General features: G+C 41.0%; 1 protein-coding gene across 2 annotated transcripts in view; it reads left to right on the top strand.

Moving 5' to 3' along the window:
• LOC138268325 (DNA topoisomerase I, mitochondrial-like) overlaps positions 1 to 16,297 on the top strand; it is a 1,149,155-nt gene that overhangs the window by 793,809 nt on the left and 339,049 nt on the right. The window lies entirely within an intron of this gene.

Consider the following 16,297-nt stretch of genomic DNA (forward strand, 5'->3'; position numbering starts at 1 on the left):
TGGATAGGCTGGCAATGTCTTTTTAACTATACAACACAACTGTGATAGGTGATACGATTGCCAATGCAAGTTTCAAAAATTGTTTGTATTGCCTTCTTTGGGTGGGTGATTTTGATTGCATTGTTTGAGAATTTAGTGGTTTGCGGGTGCGTGATTTGGAGAACATAGATGGCCAGGCGATGACTTAGTTCAGGCACTCTAACAATTGAGATTCCCTGAATAACACTGTACATTCTAAGGACATGGAGTTTGTGAGTGATTATGCCCTGCCCACCATTGACTTCCTTTTAATTTCCACAAGTGCAATTCTTTAGTTCTTGATTTTAAAGTCCTCCCAAATTGTTCAAGTTGTTATAACCCTCTGGCAGTATTTTTTAAAGCGGTCAATGTGAAATTAGAGCCCAAGCTGAAAGCGGCCCCTCTTCCTTTCAGCTAGTTACCTGAGAATGTAGACCTGAAAAGATATTTTAAAAATGTAGTTTTTGAGAATATTGGTGCAATACATAAGTGTCTGTCACCAGATATTGCCCATTTTTCTATAATAGAGGTTTTTGGCATCATCTGCCAAGCGGTTACCCAAGTGCTAACTGCGAAACGTTCTCTACCTATTCCCTCTTTCCATAAATGGTTTAATGAGGCTTGTTTGAAATCACATAAATGGCTGCTTATAGTAGCCCTAAATACTGTGCCACAAAATAGGGCAAACATCATTGCAGTGTTTAAAGCTTATAAAGCTACCTTAAAACTTAAAAATTAGGAATGGGCTGACCTATTAGCTGCTGGGAATTCAAGAGATGCCAGGATAATTTGAGAGGTTGTGAACCACCCATTAGATAAAGAAGGACCTCCTTTCTCATACAGAATGTTTAGTCCCAGAAGTGTCTTGGGTTTCCCATTTCACGCAAGTATTCAAATGATCTGATATTGCTTTTATTTATCAGGACAACCAGATACCCTCTGTTGAAGATACGGATTTGGCTCTTCAGTTCAGACATTCTGTCATGGTTAAAGATGGTGCAGCAGCCATCAAACATGCAATAAAGCTCTGGAGCCTGATGGAGTCCCTGTGGATTTTTATAGAGAAAATATCAAACTTTGGGCCTCTTAGCACATTGTGTTTAGAAAGGAAATCACTAGCCCTCTCCCCCTTACATGGAAAGAAGCCATTACACTGCCGTTCTATAAGAAGTGTGATAGGAATAATTCAGCCTGCTACCCTCCAACATTGCTATTGGATTCCACAGTCAAGATCTTGGGAAGGGTCCTTTTTAGTGAGACTGGATGGTTGGCCAAATTCCAATAACATTATCTCTGAGGTGCAATATGGTTTCAGACAAGGTTTAGGCAGGTGTGAACAGTGTCTGAACCTCTCCCTCATTATCGGTAAGTACACCAAGGCCATGAAGAGCTTGGCACGTCTAGCTTCATGGACTTCTTTTGTGAGTTTGACACTGTTAACTGTTCCAAATTTTGGGTTATCCTGGGAAACCTGGGAGTAGAAGGACCCCTCATTACCCTTCTGCATTGTCTCAGCTAAGATCTGCTTTGGCTCTACGAATTTGTTTTCTAGCTCCTCTTTTGTGCACATTACATTTTAATTTCTATAAGATGGGCTATTAATTTCTCCTGCACCTTGATTCATCAGGAGTCACTCTGATCAGCTACAGTAAAAAGATTGTAAGCATTGTGAAAAATATACTGTTAATTGGGCATGGCTGAACTTTCCTGATAACTGTATTCCGATATAAGATATTTTATTGTATTTAAACAGTTTTATATCCTTTTATGTCGATAATTTGTTTGCTATGCAGTTGTGAATTTTCTGAAATGGTTTGTGTATGTAGACTGTATTTATGGTGACCTTTTATGGCTTTACTGCAAAATAAAGTTCGACTGACTGGCTCCACTCAACCTTTTATATTTGAGGTTGAGGAAATGAGTACCATTGAGTAGAGTAATAAGCAACGTCTGTTATTGAGCACCCGAGACATCTGTTTGTCAGTGCTAAAATACTCAATGGGATGAATGTGCACTTTTGCAAATGCACATTGTGTGTGCATGCAAATATCTTACACGTGTGACTCACTATAGCTGTTGCAACACCCAGCAGTTCCAAATTAAGATACTTATTAAAAATGTTAACTTGCAAGCCATGAATGGCTGATTGCTTGGTGAATGGTTTGACAAGTAGGGAGCTAGGTTCATTGGCACCTTTGTGTCTGTGTAAATGTCAATCATGACTTTCATAGTATGGGACACTGAATATCAAAAGACGTTTGGCAAATGTCTATGTGAATCACTGAAGCATGCAGTGCAGTCCTACCAAAGATGACTGCTCGTCTGACTCAGGTTATGGAAGTATTCACAACGTGAGACTCCAATAGAAGATTCCAGGGGCACTTGTCCACTGTACCTTACACCCTGGAAGTTGCAGATGCTGCCTGAATGAAGGAAAGTGATGGCTGTGAGCTGATCTAGTGGTACAGGTGAGGAGCTCTTCATTATTCACTCTGTCTTGAGACCCTGCATCCACAAAAGGAAGTAGCTTCCACAGATCTACTTATTTGCTCCATCTCCGCACTAATAGGGAATCCCAATTTAATTGAGTCAAAAGGTAACCCCAGACAGCTGAAGCTTTCTACTTTGGCAACAGAAGCACCCTCTACAAAAATGTCTTGGAATTAGCTCTCTTTGGGCCACAAACCATTACAAAAGACTTTTGATGATGGAGCTTTATGTAACAACCACGAACTAAAGAGAATAAAACATTTTAACAGTCTGACAATCAATATATTAAAATATATGGGTGAGTGCTTGTCAAGATTATAGGGCTCAAAGCTTTGTGTTGCTCTAGAAAAAACAGTCAACAGTTAGGGGAGCACTCCTCACTCTAGTCTGGGGCTACCCCATTGTGCTCGAAAATGTAATTTTTTGGCCTCCAAAACATGTCCTTACTGAAGATGCAGAGGTGTGGGGTTTTTTCGGGACAAAAAAGCTTGATTGTTTTTTTCCTAGAAAAAAAACTTTTTAGAGGAATCAAACGAATTTTGCAAAAGTTAAATTGATTATATAATATGTGACTTTTATTATACTGAACAGATGGTGTTTAGGGACAAAATTATTTTGCTAGTGCGGTCTCAAACACTAGTCTGTAAGACTAGCATAACCCGTCTTCTGCCTGAACCTGTAAATTCTCCGTAACCTGATTATCAGCACTGCTGAGCCCGCCAGGCGTCTTTTACTGCCGGAAATCGCAAGACGAGTGTATGTTTTTTAACCATGGTTCGTCAAAGAAATATGGCTGAGAATCTGAAAGGGTATGAAAGAAATGAATGGTACAGATTCTGACGTAAATTACAGGTCATGTTCGTTTTAAAAAGTTCCTCTACCCCCTATAGCTTTTTTAAAACACTACTGATAAATGTATTTTAACATAATTTTCTCAAATTCCTCCTAGTGACTATGCAACACCTCATGCGGGGATCAGATGTAATGGAAGAGTCAGGAGTGCTCTTTAAGATCCTATAACTTTTTAACAAATGTTCATAGCACTATACTGTCCTATTTTATGAATGAGTTTACAGTGTCTAATCTTGTTACAGGCCTCTAGGTATCTGGCTGTGCCTGGTTTCCCTGCCCTGTCTCCCCGAGGCCAGGTCTGCTGCTAGGCGTGGGCTGTGAATAAGACTACTCTTATTGCCTTCCACCAGCCATAAGTCTGTTGCTATGCCTAGTCTGTTGATGTGTTTAATCTTTGCCCTCCCAGCCCCACATTCCAGTGTTTAGGAACTGGATAGGCGTGGACATCACCCACCATCCAGGTTATTTGACTGGGGCCCTCTGCTGACAGGCCAGCCGATCATCAGACTGGGATCTTGGAGGTAGACTGGTATTAAGTCTAGGTAGGAGAAGAGATCACTCTGCGACCAGAAAATAGTAATATGTTGGATATCAGGACTTCGAGCCTAGCTGAATACCTAGCCTTTGTACAGGCGATGGCGGTGGCTGGGTGTGTCAGAGAAGGTGCTATTTGTACTTATTGCATTTCTTTAAGTTTGTCAAAGTACACATTTGAACCTCATAAATGCCCCACGCAGTTTTTTGACGTGACCTTGCATTGGCCAATTTGTAAGCTAGGAAGTTTTTCTTAAGAATACAGTTAAAAATGCTAAATGCAACCATGTGTCAAGAAGGCAACATAGAGATGGAGTGGTTCAAATCCCTGCACCATGAGCATAGGTTTTAGTGTGTGGCATGTGAAGGTATCAAATCAAATCAAATCATTAACATTTATAAAGCGCGCTACTCACCCGTGCGGGTCTCAAGGCGCTAGGGGGGAAAGGGGGGGTTATCGCTGCTCGAACAGCCAAGTCTTTAGGAGTCTCCGGAAAGCGGAGTGGTCCTGGGTGGTCCTGAGGCTGGTGGGGAGGGAGTTCCAGGTCTTGGCCGCCAGGAAGGAGAAAGATCTCCCACCCGCCGTGGAGCGGCGGGTGCGAGGGACGGCAGCAAGTGCGAGGCCAGCGGAGCGGAGGGGGCGGGTGGGGACGTAGAAGCTGAGGCGTCTGTTGAGGTATTCCGGTCCCTTGTTGTGGAGGGCTTTGTGTGCGTGGGTGAGAAGACGGAAGGTGATCCTTTTGCTGACTGGGAGCCAATGCAGGTGTCTCAGGTGTGCGGAGATGTGGCTGTTGCGGGGTACGTCGAGGTAGCATATGTGTACGCGATAAAAGCGGTGCTGTGTCGTATGTTTGGCTTATACCGCTGTCTAGCACTCATTTGTTATTCACCTGGTCTATGTAGCCTGTTCTGGTGTGCGATATGGATTCGCCAGCTTGTGGTTCTGTGTATTTACTATTGTTAGTAAGAGTGTTCCTTACTTTTCCAAATGCCAAACTAATTCCCTTAACTCACCCCCAAACCAAACATTGCCCCAAACCACCCACTGCCTTTTTTAGTTGCGTATTCCACGATGCTTGGTGGGAAACCCCCATCTTACACCCACTAATGTTATTCACTGAGCTACGACCCTGCTCAAATTGTTTGTTCAAACTCCTGAAACTGTGTTCATTAGATTACATATACAGCAAATTGCATGCAAGACATGTGTGCCTGGGTTGCTTGGTACACGCAGATAGCAAGTTCATAAACATGGGATGTCTTTTACACTAAGATGTCCAGACTATTGTGCAGTTTTTGCTGATCAAGCTGATAGTTTTATTTTGCTTGACTACCTGCGAACACGGGGGAAATAGCTGCCACAACAATGTTTGCATTTTAGATCGTAAATACACAACAAATATTGGTCATTCTAAAAGTAATCATTTTTGTCCTGCATATATGATTCTGGTTACCTTCATGAAAATACAAACGAAATCGACCCAGCATAGAGTTTACGACCCAAAAGAACTACTGATGTCAAATGTGTCGATTTCCTGTCAGACTTGGAATTTACTACACTCCAGGGAAAGAAATGGGAAATTGATTTCTCTGCCATTTATAGATGCAGGTCTGAATCAAGGCATTTCTTTAATAGAAAAAAAACAACTTGATTAATTTGAAGTCCTTATCATGGATAAGTATTGCCATTGCTCTAAGTGAGCCAATGCCTTACAGGGTTGAGTTTTGAAAAATAAACGAGCACTGGCAAAGCAAAATAGGTCTCACCTTTAACATATAAGTGCCAATGTACTTGCTTTTTCATTACTTTTTTATTTTACTGTCCTAAAATGGTTATTACCTAATTTGGAACAGTAAAATAAGAAAGGCTACGAAACTGCTGGTGTTATGGCATGGGTCATGATGATTGTGCATGTGTGTGAGCCCACCATGGCCATTTTGGAATGACTGCATATATTTCATCATGCAAATTACTCAGGGGTTCATATTTGGCTCTTTATTCTTTTACATTTTCCACCATGACCAGTGGCCATGTAAGAATATACTCTTTTCACTGCTGACCCATGCTCTGTCCTTCTCGTTCCAGGAAACATAGCGGATCGAAGTGATCTATGTGTAGGCGCACTGCATGTCCTTCGTCCACTGACCATTCACTGCCAGTTTTTTATGGTGATTTGGACCTTCTTTATCTCTATTTGACTTAAGTGCAGACCTCTCTGGATTACTCACTTCTTAAAAAGTGAGAGTCAAGGACATAGGTGACATGCCACATGTTAAGAAAACATGAAATCAGTCTTACTTGGATGTTCTTGTAAGAGTGGCCACCGAAATCAAAAATTACGGGAAAAAAAACTTTAATTGTATTTTATCCTCGTGATTATTATAATTATTTTGTTGCTCTTTTAAAGTGCCATGTGCGGTCTTGGTGTGCTGCGCGGCACTTAAGATTTGTACAGCGTGCGTACGCCAAAGCTTCATGGTGCTGATAAGGATAAAATGAAAAAGCAAAATTGACAGGTTAAAACACGTTTCAATCATTTGTGGAAGATACGTTATAGTTAGCAAATACTGACATCTTTACCTTAAGCTCCAGGCCAGCGTGTACCTGGAATCTTTGGGACTCGGAAATTGTGTGGCAGATCCATGAAGCATGCAATGTAAAATGACCATGGCCTTGAAGTGAATCCTCTTCTTCATAGGCAACCGGTTCAGTTGAGTGAGGATAGAGGTTCTGTGGAAGAGGGATCTACCTTTAGTGAGATGTGCGGCTGTATTTTAGATGAGTTGAAGATGCTTAAGGGACTACTAGGGCTTGCCTCATAAACATATGATGCACACTGTCTATCTGTTCCACCAATGCTACTTGTCAATAGCACGTCCTGAAGACAACTGAGGTGTGCCGCTCTAGACACAAGTCATTATCCAGGAGGATACCCAGGTTGTGGATCACTTCAGTTGGTACTGAGTAAGGACTGTTAGTGGCCAGCAGTGTAGAAGTCTGCAGTCTGTGGGCATCGGTCGTGGAGGAGAATTCTGTTTTCACTGGATTCTGTTTTAAGAAGTTTGACATCCAAGGCTAAACGATTGTGAGAGTGTGTGCTAGACAGGAACACTGTGACATGGAAGCAGTAACTGCTTTGAGATATGTAACTTAAACGAGTGGAGTGTCATCAGTATACATGTCAAATTGTGCATCTAGATTGTGTAATGTGAGCACGTTCAGGTTTAACTGTTTAGTTATAGCAACTAATAAGCAGATGTGTTCCTAGTAGGCTGATGGACCTTTTGACTCATTTAAGATGATCATATCATAAGCATCACACAGTTATCACCAAAGTAAACAATACAATTTTATTAGTCCTTAATTGTACAAACCATGACCCATTTGGCCACGGATAACTGCACCTTTTAGTATCAGTTTAAATGTTTATTTCCCTATATTAACAATGCTAAGATCATGTAAATTAGTCTCAAAACCAGATGGTACCGATATAGGAATAACACAGGCTGACTGAAACGCCCAAATAATTTTTGTTTTATCAGAGCGGTAACGACCAGGCCCTCAATAGCAACAGTAACAATTAGTAACAATAATTGAGCAATGGTAATAACATACATTTGATCAGCAATTAATTGATGTTAGTTCATTGGTAAAGTCAAATGAATAGAGAAAACACCTCACTAACTCCAGATTAGCATCAGCATGTTGGGCTTCATGCAAAGGTTTTAGTAACACAAATTTAGAAAACATCTAGCTATGGCTCTATCAAAGCAGCAATTGGTATCTGGAAAACAAAAGACAAAACAACAATGCACAAATCTACACAGAATACCTGTCCTTACAGATCAGTAAAACAGTGCTAGCTTAATCAGGAGGACAGCAGCATCAGGAAAGGGGGGCTTGGGAACGGGGAGACGGTTCAGAATTGGGACTTTAAGATCTCCAAACCATCAGTTTATTAATCTAAGGCAAACAGCATGAGGCAAAGAAAGTAAACTTGAAAATAATAAAGTACCAGAACGTCATTAGACAGGCTGGCAGGTTTCAAACTGTCAAAGTGACAGGTAAATGAATCTCGGAGTAATGGTGACAAGCGATTGCTCCAGAAAAGTGGCTGAGAACCCTAAGAACAGTGTGGTTAAGTTAAAGTTGTCCCACTCTTGTCATTGGTCAGAAGCAACTGGCGAGAAAAGATCGTCCAATTACAAATTTACTACATATCAGAGATCTATTAGAATAGACATTCGCATATTAATGATTGTTTCTTCTCCATTTGCGTATATCCAGTCGATACAATAAGAATCAACTTGAGTATTGTTCCATTCATGATCAGTAGACCCTTTGTTCCTCACATTCCCAATACGCTCCGAGACAGCAGTTACAGAGATTGTAGAAACTTTCAGGATACTTCTATTTCCATGAAAGAAATACATTTAATTAATACAAGTTTTAGACAAGTATGCAACTCAATCAAAGGAATTTGTTATGCAGCAGACATGAGATTATTTAACGTTGCATCTTTCAGTGTTTGGCAGACATTCAGCTTTAGCTGTGGCCTTGTTAACTAGGGGCCTTTTAGTTAGCACAAGTAAAGTTCATATTATTCAGCCATAAGTATAAAATAGCAATGCATTTTAAACGTATAAAACTCTCAATACATATTAATACATTATTTGTGAATAACTTCGTATATGATGGCAGCCAATCAAGTAGGCGAGTCACGAGTGGCACGTTAATTTCTATTTTAATATATTTTATATGTTAAATCAAAAATATGAGGTAACTATTAGCATTAGTTTCAGCGTTCACTATCCATCCTCTGACTATCACCCCCAACTTTATTTCAAATAAATGTATTTATTTTATTACGCAATTTTCTAAAATTGTCTTTTGCACATTTTTATTTTTTTCTCCTTGAAGTTTCCCAAAACAATCTTTCCAATTTAATTTCCTCCCTCTGATTATTTTTCAATCTTTTCTTTTTAATCACATTATACAATTTATGTATTCCGCATATTCCAATAAGACAAATCACAATAATCTGAATCCCTTGTTTTATCTCCATTAAGATCCCTTTTCCCAGGTTGCTGAGCCAATGCCCCACAGCAGTCATTCCTTTGCAAGCTTTTTCCCCAAACAGTAAGCTCAGTTAGTTCTTTCAATTCAGTTTTATCTTTTGTTAGATTGTTAATAAAGCCTCTAATTGCTTTACTGTAGTCCGGTATGTATGAACAAAAATGATGTGGACCAAGAAATTTACAATCTCCACCCTCATTCGCTAAGAGGATGTCTAACGCAAGCCGTTTCTGAAGTCATAGCTTTTACCTCAGCCATCTCTGTATCCATTAGGATGATGGCTCTTGAAAAATCTGTCAGCCTGTTATCCACAATAGTAGATAACTATTGATTTTTAATAGAATTCAGAAAAACTCCCACTGAAGGAATTATTGCTCCAAATATGTCTCCAATAATGTTAGAAACTGATTCTCGCTTTTGTCCCTTATGTTGTAATTCAGTCCTTTTATGAACTGTATTCAAGTCTTCAAGTTGGTAACTTTTGGGAAGATTATTCCCAAATAACATGTGCCATACCATCCTTTAGGAAGACGGTAATATGCATTTTCCCCCACATATGTAATAGACTCCAGGCACTGCTGGATCCTGATCATTCAACATAAATGTCCATTTTCTCTGAATCAAAAACAGATGCCTCATTCACTCGTTCCTACATATAGTCTATCAAAATAAGACGGCGGCCTACATATACAAGGCTTACCTACATGTTGTGCATCTAAAGCTAATTTCCCTTGCTTAGTGATATCATTGAATGCATAGTCATGTCCAGGTCTTCGTGGAACTAACCCCTTCTCAATTTTTGCCTTCATTGCCCTTTTTCTATCCTCTGTGTGGTCTAAAAAGCTGTTTTCTATAGGTGTGAGTAAGCATGTTAGGTTATTCCTGTGCGCAAATGCTGTTCCAAATGTTAACGTAGGTTCAAAGAACCCTCTCACTAACACTGTCATTATCCTTAGCTATCCTACTTAAGTACCTAATTATAGGAACAAAAGAAAATACAACATCATAGTTGGAATGGAAATGTTGGATATACTCTTGGTTATAAAATCTTGTTAGTAAAAGACTACAACTTATGCCTTACGTTAATGGCAGACTATAAGTCACTCCCTCCTCAACAGAGGCTGGAATGTGTGTTCAAACATAAGTCCCTTGCATCCATTGTGTCAACATACTCTCACAATAATCAATAGAAGACATTAGAATACATTTCTCCCTGTGTATCATCTACATGCAAGTATTTCTCATCTAATCTAAACCTATTCATTTCTGAGAGTGTAGTAGCTGTCTCTGGGAATGTAGTAGTTGTTTCTACAGTTATGGAATGGTTGGCTCTAATCTCATCAATAACAGTTACACCTACAATCAATATCAGGCACACTATTATACAAACAATCGCCAAACCAACACCCATAAAATTACAACATCTATTTCTATTGCCCTGATGGCTATTGTTAGCCATAGTCTGTAAAGAATCATAAAATAAAAGCAAAATAACGTTATAGCGATGCAGCAAAAATCAAAAACAATCCTCAATCTCCTTTAGCAATTATTTACAGCTTTCAATCTCAGTTTCAGGATCCTTCTTTGTCAAAAATCAGTAAAGTTGTCAAAATCATTATAGCAGCTCGTCAAAAATCGGGGAGCAGCTTGTCAAATAAGGTTATCAAAGTCTCTTCAGATTTTTCAACAGTGTCTTTCCTTTACTTTTTCAACTTACAATTTTCTACAATTTAGTTAGACTTTCTTCATGTGCCAAAATATTGACCTGAAATATCTCTATCAAAACAGAAATTCCTCTTGCCATTTGTTGATAGTAATGTATGCCCAATCAGGACTGGAGTATCTTCGATTTACAACTCTTTTCTTTTTCAGCCTTCGATCATCACTCAATTCACCATCGCTCAGATCTTCTTTTCTGGTGGTGTCAACTTCTTCCTGAATTTGTGGTACTGAGATTATCTTTTGTCTTTGGCCATGACTCTCCTAGAATCTAGCCACTTGTCACCCTTCACTGGTTTTCCTGTCAATGTTCTTTTCAGTATTGGACACAAGTTATTTTCTCTTGATGTTCCCACAACCGGGTCAGGAGGAGTCAAATCTTTTGGGGTTTGATCTGCCTCAATGCCTTTCCCACCAGGGGCAGTCGTTTGTTCAGTCTGTTTTTCTAGACCATCTGCTTTTGAGAACACCCTCCTCTGGTTAGGTTCTCTTACTGTTTCACTTGAGGTTGGCTCATTCTCATCTTTCAGTATTCCATCCACTTCATCTATGACAGGAGTGGTTAAGTCAGTGCTCAGGCACTGTTTCCAGATCGTTTCCTCTTTATTCTTGCCCTGGAGTGCGTTTAGACGTTGTTGGTAACCTCAACAACTCTTCTTCCTGTTCAGTTGGTTTGTTTACCTTCCGAGTGTGGCTAGCATGAATTCAGTTCGGAAGTCCAGCACACTTTACAACTGTGGTAGTAATTGGTAGGGACCAGTCCAACGAGACTCCAAACATGATTTTCTCCCATGCTTTCGGATCACAATCCAGTAACCTGCTCTCAGATTGTGTCCTTGGTCTTCAGACGATTGCAGTGTGGTAGCTTCCACCTGATGAGAGAGAGAGAGAGCAAACCACATCAGCCTGACCTTTGCAGTAATCCAATACCTGTAATGTTCACAAGAGTATTTGCAGGGACAGCTGGCCATCTCATGGCTCTTCCCATGAGGGTTTCGTGAGGCGACAATCCTGTTTTCTTGTTAGTGTGCTTCTCATTGACATTAGAACCAGCAGTAATGCATCAGGCCATTTCAGATTTGTGGATGCACACATTTTTGTCATTCTCAATTTCAAGGTACCATTCATCTGTTCCACAAGTCCTGAGGCTTCTGGGCGGTAACTACAGTGCAGCTTCTGCTCAAAGTTTATAGCTGAACATATCAACTTAATCACTTCATTGTTGGAGTGGCTTCCCGTATCTGATTCTAAAAAGACTGCGAAACCGAAATGTGTAATTAATTCTCTAAGCAGTAACTTTGCTACTGTGAGACTGTCATTTCTTCGTGTTGGATAAGCCTTGATCCAGTGCCTAAAGAGGCACACCATCACCCACATATCTCAAACCTCCACACACATGCATCTCAATGAAATCCATTTGCAAGCTGCTGAATGGTCCTCCAGCCATGCCAATATGACCCATATTGATCACTATTTCTTTTTGTTGCTTAGATGCCTGCAACAATCTCTCATAGTATGTGTGAATTTTCTCTTTCGCTTCCTGAGCAGTCCTGTCTATATGCTGCCAAACAATGTTCTTGGTGAAGATGTCGTTTTCAAAAACTCAGTTACCTTATAGTATGATTTTGTTACTTCAGGGGACGGTGCATCTGTTGCTGGATCTCTTGGCGGCTCCCTTGCTGGCAAATCTACACTCAGTTTGCATTCAATACATAAGTCTGCTGGAACTACTATCTCTAAAAGAGTATTAAAATCCTCCCACAGGCATTTTGGAAGTTTCACAAACGTGTTTGTCTGCTGATACCATTCTGCTGGTTTCTCTCTCAGCCTGGGGTAGGCCATTTGTCAATGACAATATGTCACTTCTGCTTCAGGGGACTTTACAAAATTCCCTCCTGGAATCTATCTTATTGGTAAAACTATCACCATATCCCCAACTTGGTGCATATTTGCAGGGGTAATGTCAGAATTCTTCATCCCTTTCTCTCGCTTCTTTACCTATCTGCCTTCCCACTTGTCTAATGTGCTCCATGTCTAAATTTTTTGATGTAATTATTTAAGATGCAGTTTCATTCCTGTACTTCTCAGGTGCTCAAAATCTTTTGTCAAATTCTAGTCTGTAACTCCTCTTCAAATATTTAGTTTTGTCAATATCTGTCATATTTTACTGCTAAATCTTTTAACCTTTGATGTACCTCGCATGCTTCTTTAGTAATTTTCGGACACAAGTACCACAATTCTGCTTCAGTGTAGGACTCAAGTATATTTACACCCATCGTTCCCTCAACAAGTTCACCTGCTTCCATTGTAAGCATAGTGTAGTTTATATATTCTCTTCCACTAGAAGCATCTTGAGGGCTATTACTCTCGTGTTCTGGCTCATCAATACAGACACGTCTGTCTGTGTCCCAGTTATAGGAGTGTATTTTGGAATCATTTGAGGCAGTAAAAGTGGAGTTGGCTCTGGCTGAACCAACATTGGTTTCTGATTAACCTGTCCTGTTGGCACTACTAGGTTAGCTGCTGCATCCACAATAGGCACATCTGGATAAATCCTAGGAACATTTTTCTGTGGCAGCTGATTTTGTACTGCAGATGCAGTAGGCAAGTTAAAACTGCTCTGCATTGGTACCTGCATTAAGTGAGGATTAGTCTGTACCGAACTCTGTGTCACGTTAGGATTAACCTGTACGGAACTCTGTCATGTTAAGGTTACTCTGCATTGAACTCTGCAACATGGTAACCAGTGACGGTGCTGAGGGGTTTACACTAGTGCTTGGACCACTTTCTTGTGCCACATATGGTGGTGGCCGATTTCTCAATACCTGTAACATAAACTCATCATCGTCAGAGTCTTCATCAGGTGACAAAGACTTCCTGGTCCCTTTTTATTTCCGCTTTCCACACTCAGATAAGCTCTTTTTTCATTTCCTAGAAGCTTTCTTTGCTTCTTTCTCGCTGTCCTGTGAAATTGCTGGACACATTCTAATACCCTGTAAGGTATCTAATCTCCAGTGTTTCTGCTCATTATCCCACCTAGCTTATGCTAGTGTCTTCTCTGCTCTTCTCATTTTTCTCTCAATTTTCAACAGTTGTTGTCTGGCAATAGCTCCCAGATCGCTAATGTTTCAAACTGAGCTGTCTCGGCAGAAATTTTAAACCATCCATTACTTGTCTCAAATTAAAGGTTCCATTTTCAGGAAACGCTAAGCTCTCTTCCCTTTCTGTGATTTTGCACCAACGTTTTAATCAAAGGCATTGGTACCTTTCTCCTCAATTATGATATATGCTGAGTACCTTCTTGCAGACAAACTTTTTCTACTCTAGCTGGAATATATTAGTCTCTCCTAAGTTCGCCTTTAAAGGCTTTGAAAAGCTTCATTTTCACAAATTTGTGTTAAATATCATTAATCAGGAAGTGACTTTTGATCCCACAATCCTCTTTGTCTACCTTTTCAACCTATTGTGCTTAATGGATGTCCACCAATCTGTGCACAACTCTTTTCACTAACCAGCCCATCCCAGCGCAGCTCCAATGATGGCACACTCACACACACAGCGGCTGACAGTCTTGCTGCTTGTCCTCCCTACACCCAGAACGATAAACTAATTCAAAATTTTGCAAGCACTTTACCAAAACCAAGAAAAAACTGTTTACTACAGGTAAGGTAATCGCAATCACTTCAGGAACCTTACGGATTTTTCACTGATGGCTTTCGCTCTAGCAGCTATTCTTTCTTTCTCGGTTCCCCAGATTGGCAAGCAAAATTCGACCGGCAAATTTTACTCCCAACTGATCAATGAGTCTGTCCTGTGGCACATAGGACTCACCAAATCTCAGTCGAAAAAGACCTTTCACTCCGCTCTGCTTATAACCTGGACTTGCCAACCACGCCGGATTGTCGTACTAAACAGACAAATTACAACAAAAATCCCAATTGTCTCAATACACTTTTCAATATATTCTGGAGTCTTAGACCTCGCAGCACCCGTATACCAACAACTAAGTGGAAAATGTATGAGCAGAAAGTGCCACACATGCGAAGTTCACCAACTTCCCTACTCTCACGCTTCAGAGTACGCACACTCCTTCTACAGCATGATTTGGAGTACGCAAACTCCCTAAACTGTCTCACACAACTCAATTCACCTGCAATTTGAAAAATCTGTGCAAGCGCATAATCAGCTCAATTCTCCCTCTCAGTAGAATGCTACTCATATTATTCAGCCATATGTATAATTGAGCAGTGCATTTTAAATGTATAAAACTCTCAATACATATTAGTACATTATTTGAGAATAGCGCCGTATATGATGGCCAATCAAGAGGGCATGTTACGAATCGCACATTATTTTCCATGTTAATACATTTTATATGTTAAATCAAAAATGAGTGTAGGAAAGTAGCCTCTTTCTAGTTTGAATACCCCCACTTTTGGCCTGTTAGTCAGCTTGTTTGACTGTGTCTACTGGGATCCTGCTAACAAGGACCCCAGTAGTTATGCTCTCTCCCTTCAATTTATTTGTTGGTAACTGTTATCACTGTATTTTACCCACAATTGGCACACTGGGGCCCCTTATAAGGCCCTAGTATGTGGTACCTAAGTACCCAAGGGTTCCAGGGGATCCCTATTGGCTGCAGCATATATTTTGCCACCCATAGGGAGCCCATGCAAAGGCTTCTGCAGGACTGCCCTTGCAGCCTGCGTGAAAAGGTGCAAGCACCCTTTCACTGCCATTTTTCACTTCTCCAGGGTCACTTATAAGTCACTTCTATGGTAGGCCTTCTACCCAGAGAGAAGGGTGAAAGGTACCTGTGTGTGAGGGCACCCCAACAGTAGCAGAGGTGCCCCAACAAACTCCAGGCCCATTTTCCCTGACTTTGTGAGTGCAGGGACTCCATTTTAAGCGTGTACTGGACATAGGTCACTATCTATTTCCAGCTACATAATGGTAACTCCAAACATTGGCATGTTTGGTATCCGACATGTTGGAATCATACCCCAAGGCTTTTGCAAGCATTGGTTGTATGATTCCATGCACTCTGGGAGCTCCTTAGAGGGCACACATTATTGCCATTACAGCCTTCAGAGGTTTTCCAGGCAGCCCAAGCTACTGCCACCTCCCAGACAGGTTTCCACCCTCCTGTTGCTTGAGGAGCTCAAACTCAGGGAGGCACAACAAAGGATTTCCTTTGGGAGAGAGGGGTGCTACACCCTCTCCCGTTGGAAATAGGTGTTAAAGGCTTGGGAGGGGTAGCCTCCACAAGCCATTGGAAATGCTTTGAAGGGCACATTTAGTGCCCTCTATGCATAAACCAGTCTACACCGGTTCAGGGACCTCCAGTCCCTACTCTGGCGTAAAACTGGACAATGGAAAGGGGAGTGACCTCTCCCCTGTCCATCACAACCCCAGGGGTGGTGCCCAGAGCTCCTCCAGAGGGTCCCTGGTTTCTGCCATCTTGAATCCAAGGCTGGCAGGGAACTCTGGGAGCATCTGAGTGGCCAGGTCAGGCAGGTGACGTCATAGCCCCCTCCTGATAGGTGGTCACCCAACTAGGTGACCAATCCCCCCCTTTCAGGCCTATTTAGGGTCTCTCTTTTGGGT

This window comes from Pleurodeles waltl, chromosome 12 (genome assembly GCF_031143425.1).
Source record: "Pleurodeles waltl isolate 20211129_DDA chromosome 12, aPleWal1.hap1.20221129, whole genome shotgun sequence".
Lineage (NCBI taxonomy): Eukaryota > Metazoa > Chordata > Amphibia > Caudata > Salamandridae > Pleurodeles > Pleurodeles waltl.